The sequence below is a fragment of the Salmo trutta genome, chromosome 20 (assembly GCF_901001165.1).
Source record: "Salmo trutta chromosome 20, fSalTru1.1, whole genome shotgun sequence".
Taxonomy (NCBI): domain Eukaryota; kingdom Metazoa; phylum Chordata; class Actinopteri; order Salmoniformes; family Salmonidae; genus Salmo; species Salmo trutta.
This window is the reverse complement of record NC_042976.1, coordinates 7,266,346-7,281,428: the sequence shown is the minus strand read 5'-3', so window position 1 is coordinate 7,281,428 and position 15,083 is coordinate 7,266,346. Positions and strand designations below refer to the sequence as shown.

General features: G+C 42.4%; 1 protein-coding gene across 8 annotated transcripts in view; it reads right to left on the bottom strand.

The window, feature by feature from the left end:
* Positions 1-11,319, bottom strand: part of LOC115155493 (INO80 complex subunit D) — a 43,056-nt gene extending 31,737 nt beyond the window's left edge. For 5 of the 8 annotated variants that reach the window (XM_029702139.1, XM_029702141.1, XM_029702140.1 and 2 more), the window contains exon 1: positions 11,072-11,317. The gene's annotated coding sequence lies outside the window, so the exon portion shown is untranslated. Of the gene's footprint in view, positions 1-954; positions 1,113-11,071 lie in introns of those variants that run through there. The other 3 variants (XM_029702137.1, XM_029702144.1, XM_029702136.1) reach the window with 3 other exon arrangements.
* Between the last annotated feature and the right edge of the window lie 3,764 nt (positions 11,320-15,083).

Here is a 15,083-nt window from a genome sequence, read left to right as displayed (position 1 = left end):
GTCACATTCTCCCCCCGGGTCACAGTTTGGGCAGTCTAAAAGGTGATTGGTCAACAGAAACTCCATCACACCCTGGCTACCGGAAGACATAGGTAAAAGTCATAAAAAAAACACTATAATACTGGTGATTATCACCAAATAAAAAGGTAATGCAAACATCACTATAGAGAAACAGACTATGAAAGGGATGATGCGTTTGCAGTTGATTCTACCTACCTAGCTTTCCTTGTCTTGTCAGAGTCGGTTCAAATGTTCCAACCCTTCAGGGCTATCGAGTGGCGCAACGGTCTAAGGCACTGCATCTCAGTGATAGAGGCGTCACTACAGACCCTGGTTCGATCACGGGCTGTATCACATCCGGCCGTGATTGGGAGTCCCATAGGGCGGTGCACAAGTGGCCCAGCGTCGTTAGGGTTTGGCCAGGGGGCAGGCCGTCATTGTAAAATAAGAATTTGTTCTTAACTGAACATGCCAGACATTTAGAAACCGATAGCAGGGGCTCTACTGGCTGTAGAATAGAAGAGATTTTTTTATTTTACCAGGCAAGTTAAGAACAAATTCTTATTTTCAATGACAGCCTAGGAACAGTGGGTTAACTGCCTTGTTCAAGGGCAGAACGACAGATTTGTACCTTGTTAGCTCGGGGATTCGAACTTCCAACCTTTCGGTTACTAGCCCAACAATCTAACCACTAGGTTATCCCTAAACACATACCATACCTTTGGAGATTTCTCAAGCTCCTTGCGACACAGCCCGACAGTTGCCTGTAACTGACAGGCGCTCATGGTAACAGAAGCGAGGAATATGCACTCCCACCTTTTCACATGCCTAAAAAAACTAAATACCAACAAACTTTAAGAAGCCCGATTTCATTGCCGAAGCAGTTCCTATCTACAAAAATGAGACAAGTTGTTCTATTCTACAGTCAGATACAGTGAGTAGAGCCCCTGCTACCTGCAGCACTGTCGTTTCTGGTTCCACTATGAGTGGCTTCCCATCCACACACACCTCCGCCAGGTTACTTCCTGCTTGCTGCTGCTGTAGCTGTGGTGCGGACTGCAAGCACAGATGACAAACCCCACATCGTCTACATCCTTGTATCAGAAATCCCACTGCGTCCCACACAATGACATTGACTTTATTAGTATCCCCAATACATCATGAATTAGTTAAATGTGAAGTGTACCATCACATTTTACATTACATTTTAGTCATTTAGCAGACGCTCTTATCCAGAGCGACTTACAGTAGTGAATGCATACATTTCATACAATTTCATACATATCATACATTTTTTTTTTTTTCTGTGCTGGCCCCCCGTGGGAATCGAACCCACAACCCTGGTGTTGCAAACACCATGCTCTACCAACTGAGCTACAGGGAAGGCCATCACAATAAAAGGTTGTCTTAAACCACCTGCACCAAACTGAGCAGATCTGATGTCACCATTCTGGCATCTATTCTCATTCCCTCCCTGGTTAATCTGTAATCCTGCTAATAATCCTAATCCTGCTAATGGAATAAGGGACAACATGGGCACACATCTTACTCCTGCAGGTGTAATACCAGATCATGATAATAATAATAATAATAATAATAATAATAAATAATAATGCTAATAAATAATGCTAATAATAATAATGAATAATAATAATAATAATAATAATAAATAATGCTAAAAATAATAAAATTGCTAATAATAGTAATAATGATCATGCTAATAATAATAATGCTAATAATAATGATTAATAATAATAATAATAATAATGAATACTGTTGTGCTGCTTTTCGACTGTAACACCAGTGTTATACAAGCAGGGGCGTACTGATTTTTTAGGTTTGAGAATAGACGGAGCAGGTAAAAACTATTTCTGGAAAATTAATTCTGGTAAATTCTAAATCAATTCTATTTAAAACGATAGAACGACAAACCAAATGAATATGTATAGCAGCCTAGAGGTACATTGTGGTTTCTTCCCTGTTCTCTCTGGCGCGGGCCAGAATGATGACCCACTATAGGCTACGTGTGCAGAGGCCCGTCGAAGCCTTGACCACTTTGGCTAATATCGGTAATTCACCGTATGTCTGCCTTGATGTTTATAAAACTCCACATACCCCCTCTCTGCTCTTGCTCAGTGGTACCCAGAACTATATATGTGACCTCTTGGTTACGGTGACACCGTTCTGCCGAAGACACCCAAAGCCCAAGGTGCCCGACCATTTCTGGAAGGGGCTGTAGCCCTGCTTGGAATATTTAGCCTACATTGGCTATTGGTTGAGACGCATGGCTCATTCTAGCTCGGTATGTCAGGGTGGGCAGTTGGAAATGTGAATTGGGTCAAGTTGGAGGTAATAATGTATTTAAGTCATAGTTTATTCAGATGCATGAATACACCACACCAGGCTTACATTAGGTTATAAGCCTACAAATAGCTATAGTTGAAGTCGGAAGTTTACATACACGTTAGCCGAATACATTTAAACTCTGTTTTCACAATTCCTGACATTTAATCCTAGTAAAAATTCCCTCTCTTAGGTCAGTTAGGATCACCACTTTATTTTAAGAATGTGAAATGTCAGAATAATAGTACAGAGAATGATTTATTTCAGCTATTATTTCTTTCATCACATTCCCAGTGGGTCAGAAGTTTACATACACTCAATTAGTATTTGGTAGCATTGCCTTTAAATTGTTTAACTTGGGTCAAACGTTTTAGGTAGCCTTCCACAAGCTTCCCACAATAAATTGGGTGAATTTTGGTCCATTCCTCCTGACAGAGTTGGTGTAACTGAGTCAGGTTTGTAGGCCTCCTTGCTCACACACACTTTTCAGTTCTGCCCACAAATGTTCTATGGGATTGAGGTCAGGGCTTTGTGATGGCCACTCCAATACCTTGACTTTGTGGTCCTTAAGCCATTTTGCCACAACTTTGGAAGTATGCTTGGGGTCGTTGTCCATTTGGAAGACACATTTGCGACCAAGCTTTAACTTCCTGACTGTTGTCTTATGATGTTTCTTCAATATATCCACATAATCTTCCATCCTCATGATGCCATCTATTTTGTGAAGTGCACCAGTCCCTCCTGCAGCAAAGCACCCCCACAACATGATGCTGCCACCCCCGTACTTCACGGTTGGGATGGTGTTCTTTGGCTTGCAAGCCTCCCGCTTTTTCCTCCAAACATAATGATGGTCATTATGGCCAATGAGTTCTATTTCATCAGACCAGACGACATTTCTCCAGAAAGTGCGATCTTTGTCCCCATCTGCAGTTGCAAACCGTAGTCTGGCTTTTTTATGGCGGTTTTGGAGCAGTGGCTTCTTCCTTGCTAAGCGGCCTTTCAGGTTATGTCGATATAGGACTCATTTTACTGTGGATATAGATACTTTTGTACCGGTTTCCTCCAGCATCTTCACAGGGTCCTTTGCTGTTGTTCTGGGATTGATTTGCACTTTTCGCACCAAAGTACACTCATCTTTAGGAGACAGAACGCGTCTCCTTCCTGAGCGGTATGACGGCTGCATGGTCCCATGGTGTTTAAACTTCGTACTATTGCTTGTACAGATGAACGTGGTACCTTCAGACTCCCAAGGATGAACCAGACTTGTGGAGGTCTACAAGTTCTTGGCTGATTTCTTCTGATTTTCTCATGATGTCAAGCAAGGAGGCATTGAGTTTGAAGGTAGGCATTGAAATACATCCACAGGTACACCTCCAATTGACTCAGTTTATGTCAATTAGCCTATCAGAAGCATCTAAATCCATGACATCATTTTCTGGAATTTTCCAAGCTGTTTAAATGCGCAGTCAACTTAGTGTATGTAAACTTCTGACCCACTGGAATTGTGATACAGTGAATTATAAGTGAAATAATCTGTCTGTAAACAATTGTTGGAAAAATGACTTGTGTCATGCACAAAGTAGATGTCCTAACCGACTTGCCAAAACTATAGTTTGTTAACAAGAAATTGGTGGAGTGGTTGAAAAACAAATTTTAATGACTCCAATCTAAGTGTATGTAAACTTCCAACTTCAACTGTTTACTATGTAGTTGTAGGCCTATTAGGCTAAAGCCTACTGCAAATTATTGTTGTGTCTTCCTGAACTGGCCGAATGCACAGAGCTATCCTTCAGCCATCCTTCAGTTATAGTTCATCTATCCTTCAGCACCAAAAGCTGGGTCAACTTCATTGTGTGATCCTGACGCTGTCCTTTCAGAACCACGAAGAGTGCATCTGTCGCTTAAAATGACACTCATCAAGATATGTTGCCTAATAGTCCTACTCATCACTTATTATTATTAGAATTACAGATAGAAGATGATCACTTCTCACAATGGTGCTCTTTAGTAAAGTTAGATCAAAGATCAATGTCTCGCAAGATCACATAAAGATGTACACTGCTCAAAAAAATAAAGGGAACACTTAAACAACACAATGTAACTCCAAGTCAATCACACTTCTGTGAAATCAAACTGTTCACTTAGGAAGCAACACTGATTGACAATAAATGTCACATGCTGTTGTGCAAATGGAATAGACAACAGGTGGAAATTATAGGCAATTAGCAAGACACCCCCAATAAAGGAGTGGTTCTGCAGGTTGGGACCACAGACCACTTCTCAGTTCATATGATTCCTGGCTGATGTTTTGGTCACTTTTGAATGCTGGCGGTGCTTTCACTCTAGTGGTAGCATGAGACGGAGTCTACAACCCACACAAGTGGCTCAGGTAGTGCAGCTCATCCAGGATGGCACATCAATGCGAGCTGTGGCAAGAAGGTTTGCTGTGTCTGTCAGCGTAGTGTCCAGAGCATGGAGGCGCTACCAGGAGACAGGCCAGTACATCAGGAGACGTGGAGGAGGCCGTAGGAGGGCAACAACCCAGCAGCAGGACCTCTACCTCCGCCTTTGTGCAAGGAGGAGCAGGAGAAGCACTGCCAGAGCCCTGCAAAATGACCTCCAGCAGGCCACAAATGTGAATGTGTCTGCTCAAACGGTCAGAAACAGACTCCATGAGGGTGGTATGAGGGCCCGACGTCCACAGGTGGGGGTTGTGCTTACAGCCCAACACCGTGCAGGACGTTTGGCATTTGCCAGAGAACACCAAGATTGGCAAATTTGCCACTGGCGCCCTGTGCTCTTCAAAGATGAAATCAGGTTCACACTGAGCACGTGACAGACGTGACAGAGTCTGGAGACGCCGTGGAGAACGTTTTGCTGCCTGCAACATCCTCCAGCATGACCGGTTTGGCGGTGGGTCAGTCATGGTGTGGGGTGGCATTTCTTTGGGGGGCCGCACAGCCCTCCATGTGCTCGCCAGAGGTAGCCTGACTGCCATTAGGTACCGAGATGAGATCCTCAGACCTCTTGTGAGACCATATGCTGGTGCGGTTGACCCTGGGTTCCTCCTAATGCAAGACAATGCTAGACCTCATGTGGCTGGAGTGTGTCAGCAGTTCCTGCAAGAGGAAGGCATTGATGCTATGGACTGGCCCGCCCGTTCCCCAGACCTGAATCCAAATGAGCACATCTGGGACATCATGTCTCGCTCCATCCACCAACGCCACGTTGCACCACAGACTGTCCAGGAGTTGGCGGATGCTTTAGTCCAGGTCTGGGAGGAGATCCCTCAGGAGACCATCCGCCACCTCATCAGGAGCATGCCCAGGCGTTGTAGGGAGGTCATACAGGCACGTGGAGGCCACACACACTACTGAGCCTCATTTTGACTTGTTTTAGACATTACATCAAAGTTGGATCAGCCTGTAGTGTGGTTTTCCACTTTAATTTTGAGTGTGACTCCAAATCCAGACCTCCATGGGTTGATAAATTGGATTTCCATTTATTATTTTTGTGTGATTTTGTTGTCAGCACATTCAACTATGTAAAGAAAAAAGTATTTAATAAGATTATTTCTTTCATTCAGATCTAGGATGTGTTGTTTAAGTGTTCCTTTTATTTTTTTGAGCAGTATATTTCTATTTTACATAACGAACAGCATAGCAGGCCTATAACATTACCGGAACCTCAAAAACACCTCATTTATAATGAGATTTTAGGATGGTTAGCTGAAGCTGAATAGTAAAAAACCTATATCATTATACACCAAAACTCAGAGCCACTATGCAGGTTATGCTTTGATTGAAACAAAATACAAGGCTAATAGTTTATTAACATCATCTGCTCTAATTCACTCAGGAAACAGTCATTCAAGAAGATTGAAATGCTGATTCCCATGAAACTGATTGACATCAAATGATTGGAAGGGAGATGCAGTTTGGACTTTCACAGGTAAAACGTGAAGAATTATTATTCATGATTAACAGGGATGATGGATTATTGAAAGTTGGTAGCATATGCCTAACTTGGTGTTTGAAGGTATTAAAAATATAACATTTTCTTGAGAAAATGTGTTTTTTTTTACCTTCATTAAACTAGGCAAGTCAGTTAAGAACACATTTTCAATGACAGCCTAGGAACAGTGGGTTAACTGCCTTGTTCAGGGGCAGAACGAAATATTGTATACCTTGTCAGCTCAGGGATTTGATCTTGCAACCTTTCGGTTACTAGTCCTACGCTCTATCCACTAGGCTACGCTGCATAGGCAATCGTTGCAATTGGAGGATGCATTTTAGGCATATTCTATAATGATAGGCTATTCAGTTGGCTATGTCTGTCGGTAAAAAACTTTGATTGAAGAAATGTTCATAAAAATAAAAAAAAGTGCACTCCATCTAAAATAAATTACACTACATCACTGTACACTAGTGTATACACATTTATGTTATTCTAGGGAAATTGGGAGATGACGAATTTTGGCAAAGAGATTTATTTATAGACTAATACAAAATCAGTAGCGGATTTAGGTACGGGCGACATGGGTAGGGCGGCATCTTGCTGGTGGCAGCACGGGGGGGAGATGTGCCGAAAATAGGGGGGAGATTTTCAAGCCCCTGCCAGAATCCCCCCCCCTCCCCTTCTTCATTGCTGCCACTTGCTTGCTAGTTGAGATTTATGCTCTTCACTCCTTTGTCAGTTTAGCCTACATTTCACTGATCTTAGTAGCAGAAAGCATTTTTGTCTGCAGTTTTCAGTTTGGCTATTTGTTTCAAGTGTATGTGGCAGTTCTAGCTTGTATGGCGCCCTGGGCGAACCCCCCTCTTCAGTGCCCGCCCCCACCCATGTTCGCCCGTAACTAAATCCGCTACTGATTTTGTATTAGTCTATAAATAAATCTCTTTGCCAAAATTCATCATCTCTCCAATGTCTTATTCGACTAGTATTTTTGAAAGTGTAATGATAATAATTCAGCCATAATTGTTCTAAAATGTTGATTGCTTGCCAACATTTTTACTCCCTCCTCTGTTTAAATAACACACATACATGAATTATTAATTTTGGTTGCCTATCCTGACGTGAAGTTTGTTCTACAGAAAGTATTTGACTCTAGCCACAAAATTAAGGAAATTAGAAGGGGGGGGGGATTCTGGCAGGGGGAGATTTTCGGCACGACACTGGCCTGAGTAGATGGAAACACTCAGGTAAATCCTGCATGGATTGGTAAATTGGTAAATGCACTAACTTTGTTGGACCGAGGTAAAGACAGTTTAAAGTTGGATATTCAACAGATATTCGCGCTTTCAAACCACTTGAGCCACAGGCTCCAAATAAGTGTCATGATGTTGGAAATATTGCGCACAACATTGCACAGGTCTTATTTTCACAATTTGGACATTCATTCGCTTTCCAATGCTAATAAACATGTGGAAATCTGAGCAGCATTTTGTATTCCTAGTTGAATTAGTTAGGGAGCATAAACAATGTACAAACTTTTTTTTACTTTCGAAATTCAATAGATCCTTGGTCATGTGACCTACTTGACTCAAACAAGGTTCAGAATGTCCACTGACTACTCTTCTATATTGCACACCCTTTGGTTTGTCCATTTTCATCTCACACGTTTTTACATACATTTTTCTAACTTTCTCATTTCAAAAGCTCCTTGGTCATGTGATCTACTGGGCTCAAACAAGGTTCAGAATGTCCACTCAGTGGCCCTACACATTGCACACCCTTCAGTTTGTCCATTTTCATCTCACATGTTTTGATATGAATTTTTTCCAATTTATAATTTCAATAGCTCTTTGGTCATGTGACCTACTGACTTCAAACAAGGTTCAGAATGTCCACGGACTGGTGGAGACAGGTGCCGCAAGGCATCTAGTGTGGTAACACGATCGATCACAGAGAAGCTGGCGGGAGCCCCGGGGAACTCTGGACGCACGCCAGGCCCTTCTCGCGGATCTCCCCAGCTACGGCGTTCGCCGGCCCCACACATTGTAGGTGGGGAGGTCTCCTCTACACTCACTAGACTCGAGGCGGAGACTAAACCCATTGGCCCCGCAGTGATAGGGCATTGCATGGATCTGGCTCATGCCCTACGAAGTGGGGAGAGGTATCTCCAGCTTGTCTGGGGAGGGAGGCCTACATCTGATGTGGGTAGTACCATCCACACCCATTGATTTGCTGCTGAACCATAAAACGGACGGAAGACGCCTAGGTTCCCACTGGGCACAGATCACTGAATGTCAACTTCATGAAATTCAAAGGAGTGTACCCACCTGTCGCGGTCGCACTCAAATCACCCGTAGGGTGACTGTGACCCCCTCATGTCAAAGTGAGGAATATCGATTGAAGCGCTGGTAAAGGTGGTTCCTATGGTTCTGTCCCGGAGGGCTGACTGGGCAAGCAAATGATTGAAAGGGGATGATTATTTTCTGTTGCTTCTTCCGACACCCGGTTGATGGTGCCGCTAGATATTGTGAGGGGTATTTGGTTCTCAAGGCTATAAGTATTGCGCTGGCACTTGATGTGGATTGGGTGTAAAAAAAATATATATATATTAAAACTGTTAAAGTCCGCAGAAGGTTAGTAGAGGCAATTGATGTCCAGTTTGTAAGACAGAAAAGCCTCTGATGATACCACCGGGCGTGACTCAGGGGCTGGGGCAGCACTCAGGCTGTGGAGGTTGGGTTGGGGACTTAGTCTCTGGGCGGGTCACCAGGTGCACAGAGCTTGTTTCAGGTTACCAGGTGCACAATGAGGCCTCCATCAAGGCGGGGGGCACTCCGAGTCCGAGCGGGGCGGCCGGACTCGGGGGCAGCACTCAGGCCATGGAGGTTGGAGTGGGGACTTAGTCTGTGAGCAGAAAGAAGCGGGCGGGTCACCAGGAGCACAGAGCCTGTTTCGAATTACCACATGCACAGAGCCTGTTACGGGTTACCAGGTGCACGTGGTTCCTGACAGCGGGACTATAGATGTTTTAGTAATTCCAGGGAGTAAGCTATATTCTAAGGCCAAGGAAGAGAGGTGTTGACCGGGTAGGAAGAGTAGGTGTGGAGGCCTGGAGATCTGTAGTTCCAGGGAGTAAGCTTTACACTCTCAGGCCCAGGGAGAGGGCAGGCAGGCAGACAGGCAGGGAGTGTAGGCTTAGAGGCCAGGATTCAGAGGTTACCAGGTCAATGGAGGCCTGCCTTGAGATCAGGAAGGCCCCAGGGAGAAGGCCCAAGTGAATAGGTGTGTGAGTGACTGTCCTTCAGGAGAGCAGAGCAGGCAAATTAATGTAAAAACGCGTGAGATGAAAATGGACAAACTAAATCGTGTGCAATATAGAAGGCTAGTCAGTGGACATTCGGAACCTTGTTTGAGGTCAGTAGGTCACATGACCAAGGAACTGTTGAAATTAGAACGTTTAAAAAAAAAGAATGTAAAATCAAGTGAGATGAAAATGGACAAACTAAAGGGTGTGCAATATGTAAGGGTAGTCAGTGGACATTCTGAACCTTGTTTGAGGTCAGTAGGTCACATGACAAAAGAGCTATTGAAATTATAAACATTGAAAAACATAGAAAATTCATGTAAAATTGTGTGAGATGAAAATGGACAAACTAAAAGGCTGTGCAATATGTAGGCACGCTGAGTGGACATTCTGAACCTTGTTTGAAGTCAGAGGTCACATGACCAAGGATCTATTGAAATGTGAAAGTTTGAAAAATTCATGTAAAAACATGTGAGATGAAAATGGACAAACTAAAGGGTGTGCAATGTGTAGGGGCACTGAGTGGACATTCTGAACCTTGTTTGGAGTCAGTAGGTCACATGACAAAAGAGCTACTGAAATTCAAAAATGTAAATAAATCATTTAAAATAGTGCGAGATGTAAATCGACAAAAACAAGTGTGTGCAATGTGTGTCTATGCCATCGGGTTAGCTAGAACCAGTTTTGAACGTTTTAGGAGTAATGGTTAAAGAGCTATTGAAATTTGAACAATTAGATTTGTCACTATGTTGATGGTCCCTAACTGCTGTTGGTGGACGTAAGGAAAACTACAGGCGAATATCGTCGAATATCCAACCTGAAACTCTCTTTACCTCGGTCATTGTTGGTGACTGCCACGCCCCCTGTAGAGTGAGCCACTCCTGAGAGACGCAAAACGATATTATAATGCACAGCTAGCTAGCTAAGCGAATAAGTCAAAAGCTGGTTTCATCAACAAAGTTGTCACTTAGAAAATGCAATCACTCCCATGTTGGCAAGCAGCATCACCTGACATTACTGTATAAAGATAGCTAGCTGGCTAGCTTTAGTTTCCTTTATAGGATAACGCCTTACCCCTAACTAGCAAGCATCTGTCTTTGGTATCTAACGTTAGCTGTCTCCCTAGTTTAGGCAGGCATAAAAATATTGTGTAAACAGTTAGCTAAAACACACGAATCACTTGCCTACGGAAGCCACGTAGTTGCATATACATTATACAAAAATAACAAGAGCTTGCAATGCATCATTTTTAGCCACGACCACCCTGACCATTCCCATGACCACCTTGGCTAGACTACGCGAACGAGTTAGCTAACGTAGCCAGCCAATACATCTTTTTACACCCATCAAACTTTATGGTGCCGGTACTATATACAATTCTGATGGTTTTAAAACATCTTGAAATATCACATTCCCCTTATACGTTTGAGATGCAATGTACACACGAGAGCTGTCATAGCGAGTCCTTACCTTGCCCCTATGTCACTCCAGCCTTGGTAGTGGCACCTCAACGATCACCACTGACTGCGCACTTTCTCTATTCAGCCGCGTCACTATTTGGTAATCCCCATATAATGTCCCCTAATGTAGCACATAATGTTGCTATCTAACAGTGTTAGGGAAGCTACTCTGAAAATTTAGTTTACCAAGATACCAATTACTTTTCACTGGAAGAAGTCACTAAAGTTACTTTGAAAAAGTAGTTCACTGCATCTAAACTACTTCCTGAAAAATTGCATATGTAAATCTGAAATGTCGGACTACAAATCGCAAGAATAGTGCTCTTTACAGGGGCGGTTCGGGGGGGGCAGGGGGGGTCAGTGCCCCGTGACAACAATTTTGGACCCCCTTGTGCCCCCCCTAAATGTGGAGTATGAAATAATTTTTATATAACTAATTTTTGCTCTCGTTCTTTTTTTACATCCGTTATTAGACAGTGGCAACGCGGAACACTAATGATTATGAACATGGTATTTTGCCTGCTAATGCCTGCAATGCAGTGAAGAAAACAATTTGACAACAATAACGTCTGATGTAACTGACCCCTCTAACAAGTTGAGTATCTGGAGCATCAGCATTTGTGAGTTCAATTACAAGCTCAAAATGGCCAGAAACAAAGAACTTTCTTCTGAAACTCGTCAGTCTATTCTTGTTCTGAGAAATGAAGGCTATTCCATGCGAGAAATTGCCAAGAAACTGAAGATCTCGTACAACGCTGTGTACTACTCCCTTCACAGAACAGCACAAACTGTCTCTAACCAGAATAGAAAGAGGAGTGGGAGGCCCCGGTGCACAACTGAGCAAGAGGACAAGTACATTAGATTGTCTAGTTTGAGAAACAGACGCCTCACAAGTCCTCAACTGGCAGCTTCATTAAATAGTATCTGCAAAGCACCAGTCTCAGCAACAGTGAAGAGGCGACTTCGGGATACTGGCCTTCTAGGCAGAGTTGCAAAGAAAAAGCCATATCTCAGACTGGCCAATAAAAAGAAAAGATTAAGATGGGCAAAAGAACACAGACACTGGACAGAGGAAGATTGGAATGAGGTGTTATGGACAGACGAATCTAAGTTTCATCTGTCCTGTAAATTTTTTTTTTTAAATTTGAGGTGTTCGGACCACAAAGAAGAACATTCGTGAGATTAATGAAAAGGGAAAAGTGACTGTATGGTAAGAAGCTCCCATCAAACCAATCCAACGTGTGGGAGGTGCTTCAGGAACCATGGGGGGAAATCTCTTCAGATTACCTCAACAAATTGACAACTAGAATGCCAAAGGTCTACAAGGTCTACAAGAAAAGTTTGAAGGACACAATTGTTATTTCAATTAAAAATCATTATTTACAGTTGAAGTCGGAAGTTTAAATACACTTAGGTTGGAGTCATTAAAACTCGTTTTTCAACCACTCCACAAATGTCTTGTTAACAAACTATAGTTTTGGCAAGTCGGTTAGGACATCTACTTTGTGTATGACACAAGTCATTTTTCCAACAATTGTTTACAGACAGATTATTTCACTTATAATTCACTGTATCTCAATTCCAGTGGGTCAGAAGTTTACATACACTAAATTGACTGTGCATTTAAACAGCTTGGAAAATTCCAGAAAAGGATTTCATGGCTTTAGAAGCTTCTGATAGGCTAATTGACATAATTTGAGTCAATTGGAGGTGTTTCTGTGGATGTATTTCAAGGCCTACCTTCAGGGCCTCTTTGCTTGACATCATGGAAAAATCTAAATAAATCAGCCAAGACCTCCACAAGTCTGGTTCATCCTTGGGAGCAATTTCCAAACACCTGAAGGTACCACGTTCGTCTGTACAAACAAAAGTATAAACACCATGGGACCACGCAGCCGCCATACCGCTCAGGAAGGAGGCGCGTTCTGTCTCCTAGAGATTTTTGCTGTGTGGTGCAAAAGTGCAAATCAATCCCAGAACAACAGCAAAGGACCTTGTGAAGATGCTGGAGGAAACAGGTACAAAAGTATCTATATCCACAGTAAAATGAGTCCTATATCGACATAACCTGAAAGTCCGCTCAGCAAGGAAGATGCCACTGCTCCAAAACCGCCATAAAAAAGCCAGACTACGATTTGCAACTGCAGATGGGGACAAAGATTTTACTTTTTGAAGAAATGTCCTCTGGTCTGATGAAACAAAAATAGAACTGTTTGGCCATAATGACCATCGTTATGTTTGGAGGGAAAAGGGGGAGGCTTGCAAGCCAAAAGAACACCATCGCAACCGTGAAGCACGGGGGTGGCAGCATCATGTTGTGGCAGTGCTTTGCTGCAGGAGAGACTGGTGCACTTCACAAAATAGATGGCATCATGAGGTAGGAAAACTACGTGGATATATTGAAGCAACATCTCAAGACATCAGTCAGGAAGTTAAAGCTTGGTCGCAAATGGGTCTTCCAAATGGATAATGACCCCAAGCATACTTCCAAAGTTGTGGCAAAATGGCTTAAGGACAAAGTCAAGGTATTGGAGTGGCCATCACAAAGCCCTGATCTCAATCCCATAGAAAATTTGTGAGCAGAACTGAAAAAGCGTGTGTGAGCAAGGAGGCCTACAAACCTGACTCAGTTACAGCTCTGTAAGGAGGAATGGGCCAAAATTCACCCAACTTATTGTGGGAAGCTTGTGGAAGGCTACCTAAAACGTTTGACCCAAGTTAAATCATTTAAAGGCAATGCTACCAAATACTAATTGAGTGCATGTAAACTTCTGACCCACTGGGAATGTGATGAAAGAAATAATAGCTGAAATAAATAATTCTCTCTACTGTTATTCTGACATTTCACATTCTTAAAATAATGTGGTGATCCTAACTGACCTAAGACAGGGAATTTTTACTAGGATGAAAGGTCAGTAATTGTGAAAAACTGAGTTTAAATGTATTTAGCTCAGGTGTATGTAAACTTCCGACTTCAACTATATAACCTTGTCAACGTCTTGACTCTATTTCCTATTCATTTTGCAACTCATTTCATGTATGTTTTCATGGAAAACAATGACATTTCTAACTGACCCCAAACTTTTGAACGGTAGTGTACATGTAGTTTACTACTCCTCAACACTGCTATCTAATCAATAAATTGCCATATCTCTATGAATGCATTATCTACCAATAGTGAATATAGCTAGTCAACAATAAACATGTTAGTATTTTTAATTAAACACAACTACTCAGCAATAAATATTTTAGTATTTTTAATTAAACACAACTACTCAACAACAAACATGTTAGTATTTTTAATTAAACACAACTACTCAACAATAAACATTTTAGTCGTTTTTTTCATCTGTAAATTAGTCTACTGGTAATTTCTTTGCATGTCATGTGAGAGAATTTCAGATATTCTCACTGGCTGAGCAATTAATTTCCATCAATGACATGCAGAATGTTTTTGCTTCACTGAGATGCAATTGATTTTCATTCCTATCTCTATTAAATTCAAGTTGTGCCGAAATCTCAGATTAAATGTCCAAAAACACTAATCTGGTTTCATTCATTCCAAATTATTTTGAAACAACCCCATCCATTTGCCAGTTAAATTAATCTGAATCACATGTCAATAGCTGTCACGTCCTGACCATAGAAAGGTGTTATTTTCTATGGTAGAGTAGGTCAGTGCGTGACAGGTTTTTTCTCTCTCTATGTTTTCTATTTCTATGTTTTCAGGTTCTAGTTTTGTATTTCTATGTTGGGGTTTTGATTGGGATGATGTCCAATTAGAGGCAGCTGGTCCTCGTTGTCTCTAATTGGAGATCATAAAATGTGGAACGACACACACGCTGCACTTTGGTCTGCTTCTCCTTACGACAACCGTGACAGAATCTCCCACCACCAAAGGACCAAGCAGCGTGCCCAGGAGAAACAGGAATGGACTTGGGAGGAAATTCTGGACGGGAAAGGACCCTGGTGTCAGGCTGGGGAGTATCGCCGTCCGAAAGAAGAGATTGAAGCAGCCAAAG